General features: G+C 42.3%; 1 long non-coding RNA gene across 1 annotated transcript in view; it reads right to left on the reverse strand.

Moving 5' to 3' along the window:
• Positions 1–3,238: 3,238 nt before the first annotated feature.
• Positions 3,239–16,323, reverse strand: part of LOC311200319 — a 37,038-nt gene continuing 23,953 nt past the window's right edge. Inside the window, exon 3 of the long non-coding RNA XR_014617815.1 lies at positions 3,239–3,299. This is a non-coding gene — a long non-coding RNA (uncharacterized lncRNA). The remainder of the gene's footprint in view (positions 3,300–16,323) is intronic.

The following is a 16,323-nucleotide window of genomic DNA, read 5'->3' on the forward strand; positions in this document are numbered from 1 at the left end:
GCATCTTTTTTTCCTTTCTTTTCTTTCAGATACTCTGAGGGGAAACAGCTGTTTTTCCCTTCATCTGAAGAAGTTCATGATAAAAAGGAGGAAATGTCATAAATTACACAAAATGCCAGTGTAAGCTTCAAAGAAAATGATAAATGATTCTAATAACTTCATGTTTCTCATTAATGCCTCTGTATTTGGGAGTTTAAAAGTGCTTAAGACAACAGAGAAATCTCATCCAACTTTTGAAAGACCTTTTACAAATCCAGGACACCCTCACTCTCCCAACTGTCATCAACACCACCATCCCATGTTCCAGAGAGAGCAGTTCAGCAAACATCTGACCTGCCAATAACTAGGAAAGCCTTCTTCCAGCCTCTGCAACTGCTGTTCAATGAGAAACCAAACCCAGTGCAGCTGAGGATCCTTCAGACACATTCCTTCCTCACTGCACTGAAATGTACTAAACAAACCCCAGTTCCTACTTTAAATATTAATATTAAAAAGGAAGAAAATTTGATTGGCCTTTTTTAGGAAGGAGATGCTTATAAAAAAAAGAAGAAAAAATTAGAATGCAATGCATCTCTGTAAGAAGGGGAATAGCTTAGGCTAAGGCAGGGTTCAGGGCCTGAGAGCTTGCCCACAGCTAATGCTCAGATCCTGCCCCTGGAGCCTACGTAGGCAGTGAGCTGGGGTAGTGGAAGGAATTGGGGGGGAAAAAAGGTAAAACTCATGGGTTGAGATAAAGACATTTTGATAGAAAAGGAATATTATGTCAATAACAAAAACAAGTGAATACACAAAACTAGTGACACACAGCACAATTTCTCACTACCCACTAACCAATGCCCAGCTAGTTACTGAGCCACTGCACACCCTGGCCAGCTTCCCCCACGTTATATCCATCATACAGTATGGAATACCCCTCTGGCCAGTCTGGGTCAGTGGTCCTGGCCATGTCCCCTCCCAGCTTCATGTGCACCCCCCAGTTTCCTCACTGATGTGGCGGTATGAGAAGCTGACAAGTCCTTGACTTGGTGCAAACACTGCCCAGCAACAAGCAAAATATCAGTGTGTTCTCATCCTAAATCCAAACCACGGCTCTGTACCAGCTACTAGGAAGAAAATTAACTCTACCCCAGTCAAAACCAGGACAACTACATAACAGAGAATATGGGGATCAGCCAACAGAACGGTGTGAGCCCTCGTTTACTCAGGACATTGCAAGAATAATTGCCTTCACCTGCTAGAGCACAGAGGTACCAAGATAGCGTGTACCTTCTGCTCTCAAGCATTGAACAGAGGTCGTGTTGTAAGCTCAGTGGTCAGATTCCATATGAACACATTTCCAGTGACTGCTGGGTACAGGCACTACTGGACCCTGCTCCTTCCTATCTCCCACTGTTAAGTTTTCAAACAAACAATTAGCACAAAGGGAAGGAGGGCTAATTAACAAACAGGAACAAACAAACAGCTCTACCAAACCATTTCTGCTCTTCAGTAATTATTAGCCAAGTAATTCATAAGAAGTATTAGTTGGGCCACAGTTTCTCTGTGCCTCCGTCTCCCCACCCTTCCTCTTCTCCCAGTCAGGGATTTATTAAAATTAAACAGATTAGATGGAGCTCCTGATACTAAAAACTGTTCAGCGAAGCCTGCGGTGGGGAAGTGCAGAGCAAACACCAGAGACATTTGTCTCTAAATTGCTCTAAATACCTTCTGCAAATGAAATTCTAACCCAGCTGTGTTGAGAGAGAAAATGAGGAATAACTGGTCATTGTCAGCACTGGAGAAGATCAGGCAGTTATAATATTGCACGATATACTGGGGGCTAAGGATCTCTCGGCAACAATAGATTTTGTATCAGGTTACCCCGGGTAATCAGCACAGCTTTTAGGCTCAGCTTTCCCTTGCTTCATTGCTTCGATGATAGAGTTGAAATCCCCAAGCTTTTATGATTAATTACTCCCCGTAGGTCCACATATTTCAAGGAAAAACTCATGGAGCACAGCAGCCAACAGGCTCCAAATTTTAATGCCATCCTGATGGCAGGGCAAGACGAGCAACATACCTATGTGACTGGAATGCTCCCTAACTGGCACTGGGACGAGCTGTGAGAGGATCACACTCAAAACGATATACCCATGAAGTACTTGTCATGACATCATTGTTAACAGACAAGGCTGCCATTCCCTTCTAGGTCCTTTGTTATGCAAGATGAGCAAAGTGGTGCCTATACTTGAACTCTCCATCTCATGACATCAGGTCTCAGGCGTCTCAACAAACAGTTCATAACCCCAAACTGAACATTATGTATTTCACAGGCTTCCCTACTTGTCAGAAGTCAAGATCTTCAGCTGTAGAATTCAATGCACACTTAAGTCCTTACGACTTCAGTGTGTAAGTGGGTCACTCCCCTCTGAAGTTTGGAGTTTGTATTTTCAGTATCGTTCCAACTGCTTAAAGTGCTCCCCAGGGAATGCAATAAACTTCAAGGTAAGACTGTCCATATTATTTACATCTTGCGGTTAAAAATCTCAGCAGTATCATCCCAGGAAGGCAGCATGATATGGAGTGAACTTCACCTGAAATGCACTGTAAATCATGAACTAAAATCTTTAGAAAGAAAAGAAACAAGTTCCACTCTGAGTCAGAAAGTAAAATAAATCCTCAGTAGGCAGTGGGCAACGTATGTTCCATCTGTCTGAAGCAATATAGGATTTGGCAGGATCTGTTCTGTCGCTGCTACAGAAAAGGCTAATCTCAGGCAGTAGTTTACCATTTCAGCCTGAAAGTCAGGTTGACCCCAAGCTTGACCTTAACCTGCCCTTGTTTACTTTCACCAAGTCCTTCACCCTTCATTCCTCTCTCTGGCTCTCTTTGGAAGCATTCGACCTTTTAACCGAGCAGTTGGTCATTCTAAAGCCAATGTCACTACAGTCAGAACTGACCAACTAGTCCCCAACTCTAACCTGGCCTCATATCAGGAATGACCTGGTTATAGTTAACCCAGAAACTTCCTATGTGCCTTCTGTATTCTACAATTCCACGTCTGGTACCAATATTGCTCAAGCCAGTTTGGAAGAAAAGAGACTGGTATCTCTTACAAACTTCATATCTTTTTCTGAGCCCTTTCTCCTTAACATCTGATTTTCCAGAGCAATACACTCTGTGCTAACTCAAGCTCCTTCAGTATCAATGAGATCACAAGCTGAAGAGTCCATACCTTTCTTCTTCAGAAATGCTCTTCTTGTTGCAATGGGACTTTGCCGGACTCGTGGATTCTGTAAAAACTTCACTGCTGTCACAATCTGATGAGGGTGGAAGAGTGGAGAAAGAGAAAAGATCCAAGTTAGGAATGGTCAAATTCCCATTTTACATTGTGCATTAAGCGATTAAGTCCTGTGCTGCCGTAATTCTAACCTACTGAAAGCAATAAATACACCTCAGCTTGGCACAACAAGGAAAGAAGCAACTTCACATCACAAAAATACCTAAAAAGTCACTTTCCATGACATAAACGGGTAAGGGGTTAAATTTATGTTTCACCACCAGACCACTTTTGTCCAAAGACCGACTTCTGCATCCTCCTTTAAGGTGGCATAGCACTTAAATAACCCACTTATTCAAAAGAAGGTAAAGTATGGGATAATACTCAAGGACATCAATGACAGTGGCATTAGTTTTTCTATTTAGTTCCAAGGAAAGGTATTTGATTTTCTTCTTCAGGTGAACTTTCCACATGCTATCCTATACTATTACACACATCCTTACGTGGTGCTGCACTGGTGATCTGCTTTCCTTCTATACAAAGACATCTGTTGGGATTGTGGCACCAGCAGAAACAATGTGCCTGAAGCTAGCAGTGCTGAGGAGATGGACACATCCCCAAGAACTAGTGGAAGAGATCACTTCCTTTCTTTAGAGCTAAAAATAACCATGCATACACATGGAGGAGGTTTTTCTCCCCAAACAGTAGCACAAACCTTCTCCTAAAAAGGTGGTATATGCAAGATGCGTGTTAGGTAGGTCTTGAAGAGTTTATTTTAAAATACAGTTTCTGGAATCCAGTTTCAAAAGGTTTTCAAAACTTTTCGTGGCAGAAAGAAAATAAGGAAAAAACACCACTGCTGCTGAAATCACAAAGTTTCACTTTGTGTTTGAATCCAACCTTTCCAATATGCATTTCTGGTCAGAGAGCAAAGTTCTGATGGGTTTAATGGCACTTTCAATGTACTCCTCAGTGCATTCCATCAATGGTTTTTTTCTTTTAAATTGCATCTCTTATTTCTTTAAATACATTAATCAGGCTAGTGTAGGCAAAACGGATCCATTGGACAATGCAATAAACATGAATTATCATCTATCCAACACGCATAATGGCTTAAAAATACATAATAGCAGGTGTAGTTTAAATGATTAGTTATTACACCTGTGGTGGGTCTGATTCAATTGGGGAAAATCATCTTTAATAGGTTAAAAGGTTTAGATCACCAGGCTTCCCTTAAAGTGGCTGTAGAGAGGGTATGATGGAGTACGCTGTCATTACTAATTCATTTAAGAAAAACATGGGGGATACAGCAAAGAACAGCATAAACGAGCGAATCCAATTTAAACATCAGGTAAAGCAGAAAACACCTTTTAAAAAAGCATGATAAATGAATTTGGGAGAGAGATGAAATTGACATATTTATTTTAACGGGAATTTGACAAAGTCCCAGCACACTTCAAACTTGGGAGGATAAAACGATGGGGGTATTTTTAATTCCTTTCCTTTTCTTATTTTCCTCGGGGTTTTTTTTTTTTTCCCCCTTAAGTTTACATTCAGTAATTTCCAAACCATAAAATACTACAGCAAAATCCCCCACATAAAGTACACTTCGGTTTCATTTACGTGCACTTGATCTGTCTCCTGCTGAAACGCAGGTGACATGCAAAGCACAGATGGAAACTGTGCTGATCCTGCGACGCCAGACGCAGAAATATAAAGCGCCCAAACTAATAACCTAAAGATAATATGCTGAATAAGAAAGATGCCCAAATGAGCAGACCAACAGCTATGTGAACATACCCAAACCACTTTCCTTCTAACGAGAATTACTTGTTTGCTTCTTCAGGAACTCAACCCTCCCTCCCACATTTAGGGAGCCCAGAGATGCACACACCAAGCCTGCAGACCTGAAATTCTGCAAGCTCTCATGTTGAGTTATCAGGTTTTAAGCCTGTAAGAAATGAGCAGCATTTTCCCCCTGCTATTTCAATCACCATCACGTGGACGTTTTACTGATTCTAACTCTTTATTAAAACTTTTTTCTTTCACCTTGAAAAAATGTAAACACTCCAGTAGTAAATTTCACTCCAAAATAAACTTCCATTTTATCTCTTCCCAGCATCGCTTCCTGCATTATTCACAAGGTTTTTAATCTTGAAACAAAATAAAATTACAAGCACAACAAACTTCATCAAGAAGAATCCTCCTCCCAGTAATCCCAATGTTTCTCATCTACCTCTGAACGTTCCTCATACAGGCTGAGCCGAAACCTCTCTGGTTTTTATAATTCATCTGTATACACGAGCGACTTAAGAAGCGATTTTGGCCATGTCAAAATGCCAATATTTTCAACAAACATACACAAGAACTTTCCTACCTTCTATGGATCATTTTCTTTGCACAAATAAGGGCAACTGCAGTCCATAATTTAAACAACAGAAAAAGGACGAGGAAGATGAGAAGACGTTGCAGTCCTGTGTATGGCCAAAAAAAAATCATGCAGCAAATAGGGCTCTGACTCAGCTGGTAACATCGTTCCATACTATTTCTGTATCGTTTGTAACACTTCTCCACGTTTTTATACTATTAGGACACTACCAAATTATGTGCATTGGATCACTTCTCTGATTCTTAGATTGCCAGCACACGCTGGCCAGCAAATTAGTTTTATCTAGTGGATCGGGTACGTATTTCTTGTAACAAAAAACAGTGTGTTTGGCCTTTAAAATCAAGTCAGTTCCATGAACTTGCTGTCCCACCGTCACGTCTCCTGCTACACAAAGACATGTTCCTGACGGGGTGGTGGTGGGTGGAATCCTGCAGCAGGTCTTGTCCTACACTTTGATTTTCTAATTAGATGATGAAGGTAACTATTCACAGATTATATTTGTGTCTGGCCAAATTACATAAATTCAGGACCAAATATTCTGTTTCAATGTCAAAGATATAAAACGGAGACAGGAACTTTATTGCAGATGTTGTGGGAGTGCAGGAGGCTGGCAGAATCCGGGGCCAAAGCACGGCATTCTGACGCTACAGCCAAGGTCCCTCATTCCTAATTTCCCTCCCTTTTGTGTTAACGGGAAAGGTAAAGTCAGTTTTATTTCTTATTATGCTCAAAACTGCAGGGGATCCAGTGTAGCAATCTAAGCTACTTTATCAGTGGCTAGCATTAGAAAAATAAACTGTGAAATTTAAAATACTGTGGCAAACACCCACTTCTACCACCCAGCCAAAAAAAAAAAAAAGAAAAAAGAAAAAAAACTAACCTTAATTTATTAACAAAAATGTAAAAGAAAACCACCTTCATCAGTAAAGTTTCTCAGGATTCAGTAACAGAGCTCCACGTGGAAAACAGAACCAAAAGCCACCAGCCCGTACGAGCTCTGACAGATCCCCAGCACTGGGAACCCTGTGTAGGTTATTGCTAAACGGCGTTTGTTGATAGACTGAGACTTTGAGATGACCTGTGATGTAAAGGTTGGGCCTGAATTATACGTTGCAAGGGCTGGTATTTTGTCTTTCTGAGTGGATCTGTATCTGTTTAAATGCAACACTTCTTTTCATTAAGCAGAGGCGGCACAGGCCATGAACTATGCACAGACAGTTTACATTACATGTGCGGAAGCAATCAACACTGGCAATATACATGACGTATGTAAAAGAAGTTGGAATTAATTTTTTTTTTCCCAGTGTATTAAAAAAAATAATAATATGGCAGTATCAACAAACACTCAACCTATTTCAGCCGGAGCAGAAGGCCACAGCTATAGGGCGAAAGGAACTGATCGATATATTAGCCTACAGCAACACCCCCTCCGCGTGCGGCTGTACGTTTGCAAGGCTCGGAAGATTAAATTGTCTGTGAAAGGTTTCTGCACTCCTACTCTAAAGGAGATACCCAGAATCCTGTTAACAAGCATCAGGGTAAAGCCAACTTACGTTTTAACAAGGGCTGACTTAAAAGCCCGGCACTGCAACGAACAAGAAAACCTCTTCAAACAGAAATGCCGCATTTTAGTAAGAAATCAGGGCCCTGCCAGGACTAACTTGACAAATATGGTTATCGGTGGCACACGGAAATAGTTGCAAAGCAGCTGTTAATCAGGGAAACACATCATAGAACGCTGATGCTAGCACTCATGAAAAAATGCAAGGGGCTAATTATGAAGCCATATATCTCAGTAAAGAGGCACTGCTCCTGCAGACTCCAGGCAGGGCTCTCCGAGTCGGGGGTCCTGGGACACTCCACACACAAGCTTCTTTCTCCCAGGACAAACCTTTTTCCAGCTTGGTGTTCTGGGCCCTGGAATTCCTGTGAAATTCATATTACATTGTTTGTTATTTCTAAAGAAATTATCTGCAGGTCAGTCGGGAGAGAGGAAGCACTTTAAAGCTCCGGTGCTGAGGTTTCTAATGAAACCCCGCAGAACCCCAGGCACTATTTCTCTAGTGAGGGAACCTACAAACCCGCCAAGTTTGGCCGATCTCAAAGACGGATCAAGAAAAGTTTAAAAATCCAATAAAAACACTAAAAATCCCCTCATGTAAAACAGACCAAAGGAAAAAAAAATACTATTTAAAGCAAGAATCACGGGAGTCAGAAGGAAAGATGAGCACAGGCGAGCAAGAAGCGGGCTCCAAACCCTCTCTGAGATGCAGAACCCGGAGCTCGGTAAATACAGAGCAGCAAGTGAAAGGCGCTACGACAGGTTAAAAAGGAGCCAACTCCCGGAGCCCGGCAGCGGAGAGCTCCACGAAGGAACCCCACCTCAAAGCCACCGCCGTCACCAAGCCCGGCGGGCGGCGAGGGGAACGGGCTCCGGCCGCGGCTTTGTCACCGGCACCCGATAGAACGCGGCCGGGGCAGGCGGCTCTCCCCCCTCCCGCGGCCGAGGGGAAAGGCGGGCCCGGCGGCGGTGCCAGCGCGCCCCCTGCCGAGGCCCGGGCGGCCCCGTTCCGGCGGCCCCGCTGCCGGCAGCCCCGCTCCGGGCGGCCCCGCTGCCGGAGGCCCCGCTGCCGGAGGCAGGCGTCACCAGCCGGCGAAGCCCAAATTAAGTGTTTTCACTCAGTGGAAATGAAATGTTTTGCAAGATGAAACAGAAAGAAAATTGAGGTTTTAGGTAATTACTAGTTGGCATTTACATATCACAGGCTGGTTCAACACCTATTCATTTTCCTCTTTTATTTTCAATTTTTTAAAATTGCTCATTAAAATGAACACATGACAGGGACGGGGGGGGGGGGGAGAAAAATTACTCTTCCTCTTTTTCCCGAGGACTACAAAATCCAGATCTACTTTAAATACATTTATCTATAATTATCACACACAAAAAAGCCTTACTTCATTTACATTAATAGGGTGACCAAAAAAAAAAGAAAAAAAAATATAAAAACCAGAAAAAAAATCCAAGCCAAGCTGTCTTTGTGTCATCTTGTTGTGCCTACTTTAGTTCCAGGGCCAGCCTCCCCAGAGCCGGGACCCCTGCCATCCCTACGCAGGCTGGAAGGAGCAGGAACGAAGATGCTGAAAAACCTGCGATGCACAGCGCTGTCCTGCTCCCACCAGTCTCACCCACCAGCTTAGCTGTAGAGGCGTGCTTTCAGCTGCTTGCTTTCAGATGCTTGCTTTCAGATGCTTGCTTTCCCCTTCAGCATACTTTCTTCCCCCCCCTCCCTCCTCATTCCTTCTGCTCTTCTCACTACAAAGTGACTGTACAGTCCCTATTCTCAACTTCTTTGTTCCAGGAGCCACTTCACACTTCCTCCAGCTGTTCGCAAAGGCGTGACCTTTCCACCTTCTTTATTCACAGATCCAGTCTTGCCTCACATAACCTTACCAGTTCCAGGGATCCTGATCCGCAGCTCAGATCTGACTTAGTCTCCCTTAGCTCGGTGGCCTCTCCATTCAAACTCCCATTCTTCAGCTGAATAACTATTTCCTATGCAAAGCCCTTAATTTTCCTGCACCCTTCAGCTATTTTTTTTCTCTCTCTCTTTTTTTTTAATTTTAACCTTGTGAAAGTCTTATTTAACCCCACAACACATTCCAGGATACAATATGTATGAAAAATGCTATATAAAATAAAGTTTTATTGTATCATATGTTAAGGACATAAAACATCCCTGATAGAAGTGTACAGGAGCTGACATGATAGACTAATATATTTTAAGGTCTATTGTGTAAATATGTATTTAGGGAATTCTAAAGCATGGTATTATTGACCCAAGTCTCTCTTAAAACACATTGATATATGGAGTAAAAGCCCTTATGAAAAGTAGCAACTTCGTCTGTGTAGTAGTCACCTTTCAAAGTGAAATATCTCTGCCATCTTCAGTTTTTTCTGATTCGATTTAAAGCACAGTGGACAACTTGACAGAATTCCCCTCGTTTTAAGAGGAATAAAATTCAAATAATAATAGTTGCATGCATAAAACTAAGGAGAACAAGAAACTTTTTCAACGTGCTCTAAAAGAAACGTACAGTAACTCTTCTTATGCACAGAGAAAAATGTGCTGAGGTTTTTGCTTTTATTTCAGAAAGAAATACACCTCCAACTGAGCCCTGGTAACATCGGGTTTAACACAATACAAACCCTTACGGGGAAGTGATAAATGCTGGAAAAACATCTTACAAGAAATAGGAGCAGAACAGCAAACTAAATGTATTAAAACTGATAATGCAGTCGTAATAAATTTTAACCAACAAGTAAGTAGCATGAACCTTTCTCCTAGAGTTCAAACACGTTAAGTTTTTATTGAAAAGAAAATATATAATCTCACTTTCAGAGGGGAAAAAACCAAACTTTAAAAATCCCCTTTTTGTACTTCTGCCTGAGCTTAGGTTGCAAGCTTCCTATAATCCCCAGTACCACCAAAGAAGGTATTGCAGCGAGATGAAGGAGGGGGGGTGCGGTGGGAAATAATGCTTGCAATCCAACTGGCAGCAAATTATTTGGAGTTCTGTTTACATAAAAACAGCAATAACCTCAGCGCTGAATGTACTGGATCACTGGGGATAATATATGGACTAGAAGGTCAGCATCTCGTGCAAGGAGGTAAGGTATCTCGCTTCCAAGCGTGGGTGAAGCCGGTGTGCCACGGTAAGGTTAACAAAGTGATTGGAAGAGACCTAAGAGAGGTGCCAGAGAGGAGGTGTAAGGTCAAAACTGATTAAAGAGAATCCGATCGCTGTAACTTTTCACGACAGGACCCGATTTATACATCGTGCTTCTCCCTTCTTGCAGAAGGAAGCCTAAGGATCACTGAGGCTCTGTGCTGTGAAATTAATGCAAGTGTCAAGCTGTTGGGCTGAATCACTCCAAAGGAATGTCATGACTCGTGGTGTCCAAGATGCTCACTACAGCAGAACTAAGACCATTCCATGGCTCCACAAAAAAAAACCCCAACCAAACCAATGCATGACACAGCTTTCAGGGGAGTGGATGGCAGCATCTCTAATTCTTCCCTTTTCCACTCCTCTCTCCAATATTGCCTTTAGTGAGGAGTTGAAATACAACAGTTTTTGAAAGAAATCTTTTACCCTGTTATCTTCACATGTGCAGAACGTAAAAACACAATGGAGCTATAATTTATTACATTTTCATTCTTTTAACTACAGGGCAGAAAAGGACTACTGGAGGCTCATTCACATGCTAGGGAGCTAGAAGATGATGTAAGGCTAGGAAGTCCGTGCCACATATAACAATTGTGCCTGAGTACTTCAAATCATTACTGAATGGTAGATCCCAGAAAACTAAATCAAAGAGAGAATTTTTCAGACTTACTTACATCCTTCTAGTTCCATGGCCAAGGGACAGGAAAATACTAGAAATACAACGGTTTAGGTTTAGTGCAAGAGGATCGAAACTAGAACCCCTCTGTGGAAGATGCTGTAAAGATGTTTTAGGCTGAAATGACTTAAATAGACAGGAAAACCAGCAAGCTATTATTCTTTGAACCTGCCATTTCAAGAACCACATTTAATAGAATTCTTTCCATGGGAAACATAGACTTGAAACTGAGTGTTTTCTTTGCAGCAATAAACCCCTAAACAATCGGGGGGAAGTCAGGAGGCTATGATGGCATCATTACATGGAAGATCTGAATGACAGAATGAGTAAGGAGATACTGGAGGAAACTACTTGGATCGCCAGAATCTAACAAAGGTTTCATGTTGGAAACATTAAAGAAGCTGGAAACTGTGACAGCTGTGCAATAAATCATGCAAACCACAGCAGTTGGGAAGTAATAGCAAAAGGAGAAGGACTTAAAACAGTGGAAGACCTTTCTGTATATTTAGTATTTTACCTGGAGCTCTTTGGGACAAGAATTGTCCCTTTACTCTGTATTTGCACAGTGCCCGGTGCTGGTTTGCAACTGGCCTCCTAGACATTTATTACAACACAAATAATAATAAAGACTGAGCAGACCATGCACTTTGTTCCTGCTGTTAATTGCCCCATTAAGGGAAAAACCTAAGTAAGGGGCAAGAAATCTGATTGGCCAGAGCTGCCTGGTCTGTGGGGATTGCAAGTGGAATAATTTTATAGATTGGAAAGCAGCTGCGTCCCTCGTCTTTGTCCAGTTCACAACAGAAAGCAGCTCACATCACAGGGTTTCTCCTTCACGTGTAGGGACTTGCATGAGCAGCCTCAAAAGCAACTGAGCTTCCCTGTCGACTCTTAGGATGCTTCCTCTACAGTGGGAATGAAACACACCGTAACGGCAAACACGAGGAGCATTTCTACTGTAGCTGCCCGTGCCATAAATAGCCTGCAAACAACTGGTCCCCTTCATTTTCCCCTGGGGTCAATTTGGCATTTTTCGTGGATGTTACATTCACTATTTAAAGAAACAAAGCACAAGAGGTGTCAGATGCTGCTCAACCAACACAGCACGGAATGTACCCACGTACTGATCCCCCAACTCCTCTCCCTAGAAACACTTAAGATCCCACTATCCTAAACTGAGTTAAAATGTCCAAGAGACTTAGTTTTACAGAGAAATATGCTCAAGTGAGAGCGCTGCTGCCGAGTTCCTACATAGAAATTTGGGACCAAATCAGAGGAGGCCGACAAAAAACCTCAAGGCCTACAAAAAATCAAGGCCTACAAAATCAGAGGAGGTTAGAAATGGCACTTCTACTGGTTTTTGTTTTCCTTAAAGCTTGGCACAGCCAGCACATGTCAGGGACTATTATAATTATACTCTTTTACATGCTGAAAAATTAATAAACAATTACTCACTTCAGAAGGGGGAAAAGAAAAAAAGCAAAGCAAGCAGCAGTTTCCTTGACAAATGCTGCAGAAAGCATCAATGGTCTCTCTGAAATCTGGGTCCACACCACAGCAAGGGACTAACTGGCACAACTGGAAGTGTTGTGAGTGTTAACACCGCAGTTTTCTCAAGACTCTGCACCTGATCCACAGGAGTTACTAGGCATTTTTCTATCTTTATAGCAGAAGAAAGTAGATCTGGTCTTTAATGATGCTTTGGCCCAAGTATAGACTGTTCAATCAATTTCTATTGAGCCACAAAGTCCAAAACTGGGGGTAAGTTGTTTGAAATGTGCTCCTTTCAATCCTGTTAGGCCAGAAAGGACTTTCCACGCTGCCTCCTGGCTGGAAATGAGGGGTTACCTCTCTTGTGGTAAGAATTCAGGCTCAGCTTCCCAGGAAACCATGAGAATGGTAAAAAAATACAGGCTTTCCTGAACAAACCAGTGAGACAGCAAACGCTTGAGACCTTGATAAATTCTTACTGAAATCTGCAGCCTAAATCTTGACTAAATTCCACCATTCAATTCTTCCTTAAAATATTGGCAAGTTCTATATTAACTTCCTTGAGAATCCAGAGGGAGCTCAGGTGGACTTGCACTGAAAGGCTTCCAATTTTCTTTAAAAAAATTAAATAAAGTTAAATAAACCCCATATATCCCTTTTTAGAGCAGACCCATGCTACTCCCCACCTTAAATCAATGGTAACCCAATTCAAAGGCCTTACAGCTCTCTCTGAGAACTAGTGGAGAGATCAACGCTTTTTATCTTAAGGATTATGGATCGCTACTTGGCTGACTAACATACCCAGCAGCCCATTAGAAATACCACAAAGGGCACACTGTTTCTCCTTCTACCCCTCAGACTTGAGAAAGCAGCATATAAAACTTCACCCGTTCACGCTGTAGTTCTTAGCCTGCCTGCCTTGTTTCATACTCTAAACATACTGAGATTTATTAACCTTTACAGTAAAAACAAATAAAATAATGATGAAGTAAAAACACAGTGATGTAAGGGCTGCAGCTAGCACCGTTTATCTGTGGAAATCCAATTAGTGCTCAAGTGGCAGAGATACCTGGAAAAGTGCTCACAATCAAATCAAAAAATGATACAAAAACATTAACCTGATGGCTAAAAACTCCACATTTAAACATTTAAAGTAATAAAGGTGCTTTTATTGAGTATTTTCTATATTTCATTAGGTCCCAAATTGACGAGGAGCCCTAGAGATGCATTTCCTGGGCTTTCGGATCCTTAGACCAAATGCTTGACTTTGTTGTTGTTGTTGTAAAACAAGAAAAGAAAGAGTGTTTCTTGCTGGCATGGCAAACTCCTTTCTGCAGTGGCAACTACAGCAACAACTGCATATGCAGGAAGTGCTGAGAAGCCTATGAAGATATTCTTAGATGTGACACATTTATTCTGCGCTCACCATGACGTGAGCAGAAATGTTGTTTGAATTAGTACATATACGTGTCCTATTGCATGTGGATGGATTTACCTCTATTGTTGTGCTCTAACAGAAATTCTTCTCTCAAGGCCATCGCATCATGTCCCTTAGCTGGAAAAGTGACCATATTGATGAGCCAGTTACCAGAAAGACAGGTACCCACTGTACACCTTTGACAGTCTCAGAAAAGATGATAGGGACGGATTGGTGGCCTGCAGGGACAGGGAGGGGATTGTCCCTCTCTGCTCTGCCCTCGGGGGGCCCCAGCTGGAGTCCTGTGTCCAGAGCTGGGGCCCCAGGACAAGAAAGAGGTGGGACTGGTGGAGAGGGGTCAGAGGAGGCACAGAGATGCTCAGAGGGCTGGAGCAGCTTCTCTACGGAGAGAGGCTGAGGGAGCTGGGCTGGTTCAGCCTGGAGAAGAGAAGGCTGTGGGGGGACCTCATTGCAGCCTTCCAGTCCCTGAAGGGAGCAGAGGAACAGGAGGGGAATCAGCTTGTTAAAGGGTAGACAATGGCAGGACAAGGGGGATGGATTAAAGCTAAAGGAAGGAAGGTTTAACTTAGATATTAGGGGGAAGTTTTTTAAAGAGAGAGTGGTGAGGGGCTGGAACAGGCTGCCCAGACAGGGGGTGGGTGCCCCATCCCTGGGGGTGTTCAAGGCCAGGTTGGCTGGGGCCCTGGGCAACCTTGTGTAGCTCCAGGCCTGGAGGTTGGTGGCCCTGCCTGTGGCAGGGGGTTGGAGCTCTGTGATCCTTGGGGTCCCTTCCAACCCAGACCAGTCTGGGATTCTACGATTCTATGATTGGGGGGTTGGACTTGATGATCTCTTGAGGTCCCTTCCAACTTCCAAGTTCCTAGCAGAGTAGGGCCCTCAGATCAGGTCTGCTTACAAGGGTAAGCACGCCGTACCATGTCCCTGCTCTGTCGTTCTGAATCCTGTGACTCTGCTGCTTTTTGTCAGCTTTAAACTTCCTTAAATTTATTAAAAGAGGAGTCAGGGGAGTCACTGGCAATGAACTGAAGATCAAACTTCTGAAGAAAAATTTTCTTTGTCTTCCTGAAACCACAGGAGACAACACTCCTGGAGAAGTCTGAGAGCACCTAACAGAACCTCACCCACTGGCTGGTGTATAGCAAAACGTTACGCTTGCTTCTGCTAGCAATTTATTCATGCTGCTCTTAAGCTTTACACAGAGGACCTGGAGATACGCATTCAGAATAGACTGCATTAAATGTAAAATAAAATGCACTTAAAATTCCATTCCAAGGTGAATTAACTGAGTTAAAAGAAGCAAACTTCCTTGAACTGTACAGAAAATCTAGTTCTGTTTGTATTTCAGAAAGAATTTCTATTTTGTATTTTGTCTGTCTATTTTTTTAAGTCCAGAAGCCTTTACTACTTTTTCTTAGGGAGATGATTTAACAACAGATAACTGTCAGGATTTTTACCTAATGCTTAGCTTCCTTTTTTTTTTAAATATGAATCCGCTGCTCAGAAATAAATTTAAGACTCAAGTACATTGTAGGAACAGCTTGGATTGTACTGGACACCAGAAAAATAGTTATTCCCTGACTTTACTGTTTCACTGAGCTGCTACTCACTCTTCTATGTTCTGAACTGACTGGCCTTACGTGTGGTATTCTCTTTCTACCAAGAATATTAATGAATTAGCTTTTAGATGCCAAAGAGTACAACCTGTCCTCTGGGAGCAATTTTGACACCTCTTTAACTTTTCTGCTTAGTATGTAGCAAATTACAAAGAGGAATGTGATACCTAGAATTTGCACACAGAAATGTAAAGTGTTTTAAATAAAAAAGTAAGGACAAAAATGCTGTATCAAACCGATTGAACACAGCAAAGTTTAGATTTCTCTCCTCTCCTTCCTCTATAATCAACAGGGATGAGTACTGGGTAAGAATCTGTGGTAAGAGACCTCCTGCTCCTGTCTGGAGTATAAAGAGTCCTGGTTTATTATTCTGCATTTGCATGTGGCAGCAAATGTGTAAATGTTTTAATAATACAAAAATCCCAATAGAGTGGAGGAGGAGGATATGAAAGAAAGAAATACAAGGACATTTACTTTCTTGAGAGTGAGGTAGAAAGGAAAAGAGAGAAAGAAGATGACACGATAAGGGACAAAGCAAGCTTTCTGGGGTATATCTGGAAAAAGCTAGAAGAGAAATCATTAAGAAGTCCATAGTGCATCTCCAGCGATACAGTGCGGATCAATTCATTTAACACTGCCCTGTACATTTACAGAAAAGTACTTTTGATATAATAAAGGCTCATAAACACACAGAAATTGGGTTAGACCTGTTTCAAATTCCTGCCAAAC

This window comes from Gallinula chloropus, assembly GCF_964237585.1.
Source record: "Gallinula chloropus genome assembly, chromosome: 23".
In the NCBI taxonomy this organism is placed as follows: domain Eukaryota; kingdom Metazoa; phylum Chordata; class Aves; order Gruiformes; family Rallidae; genus Gallinula; species Gallinula chloropus.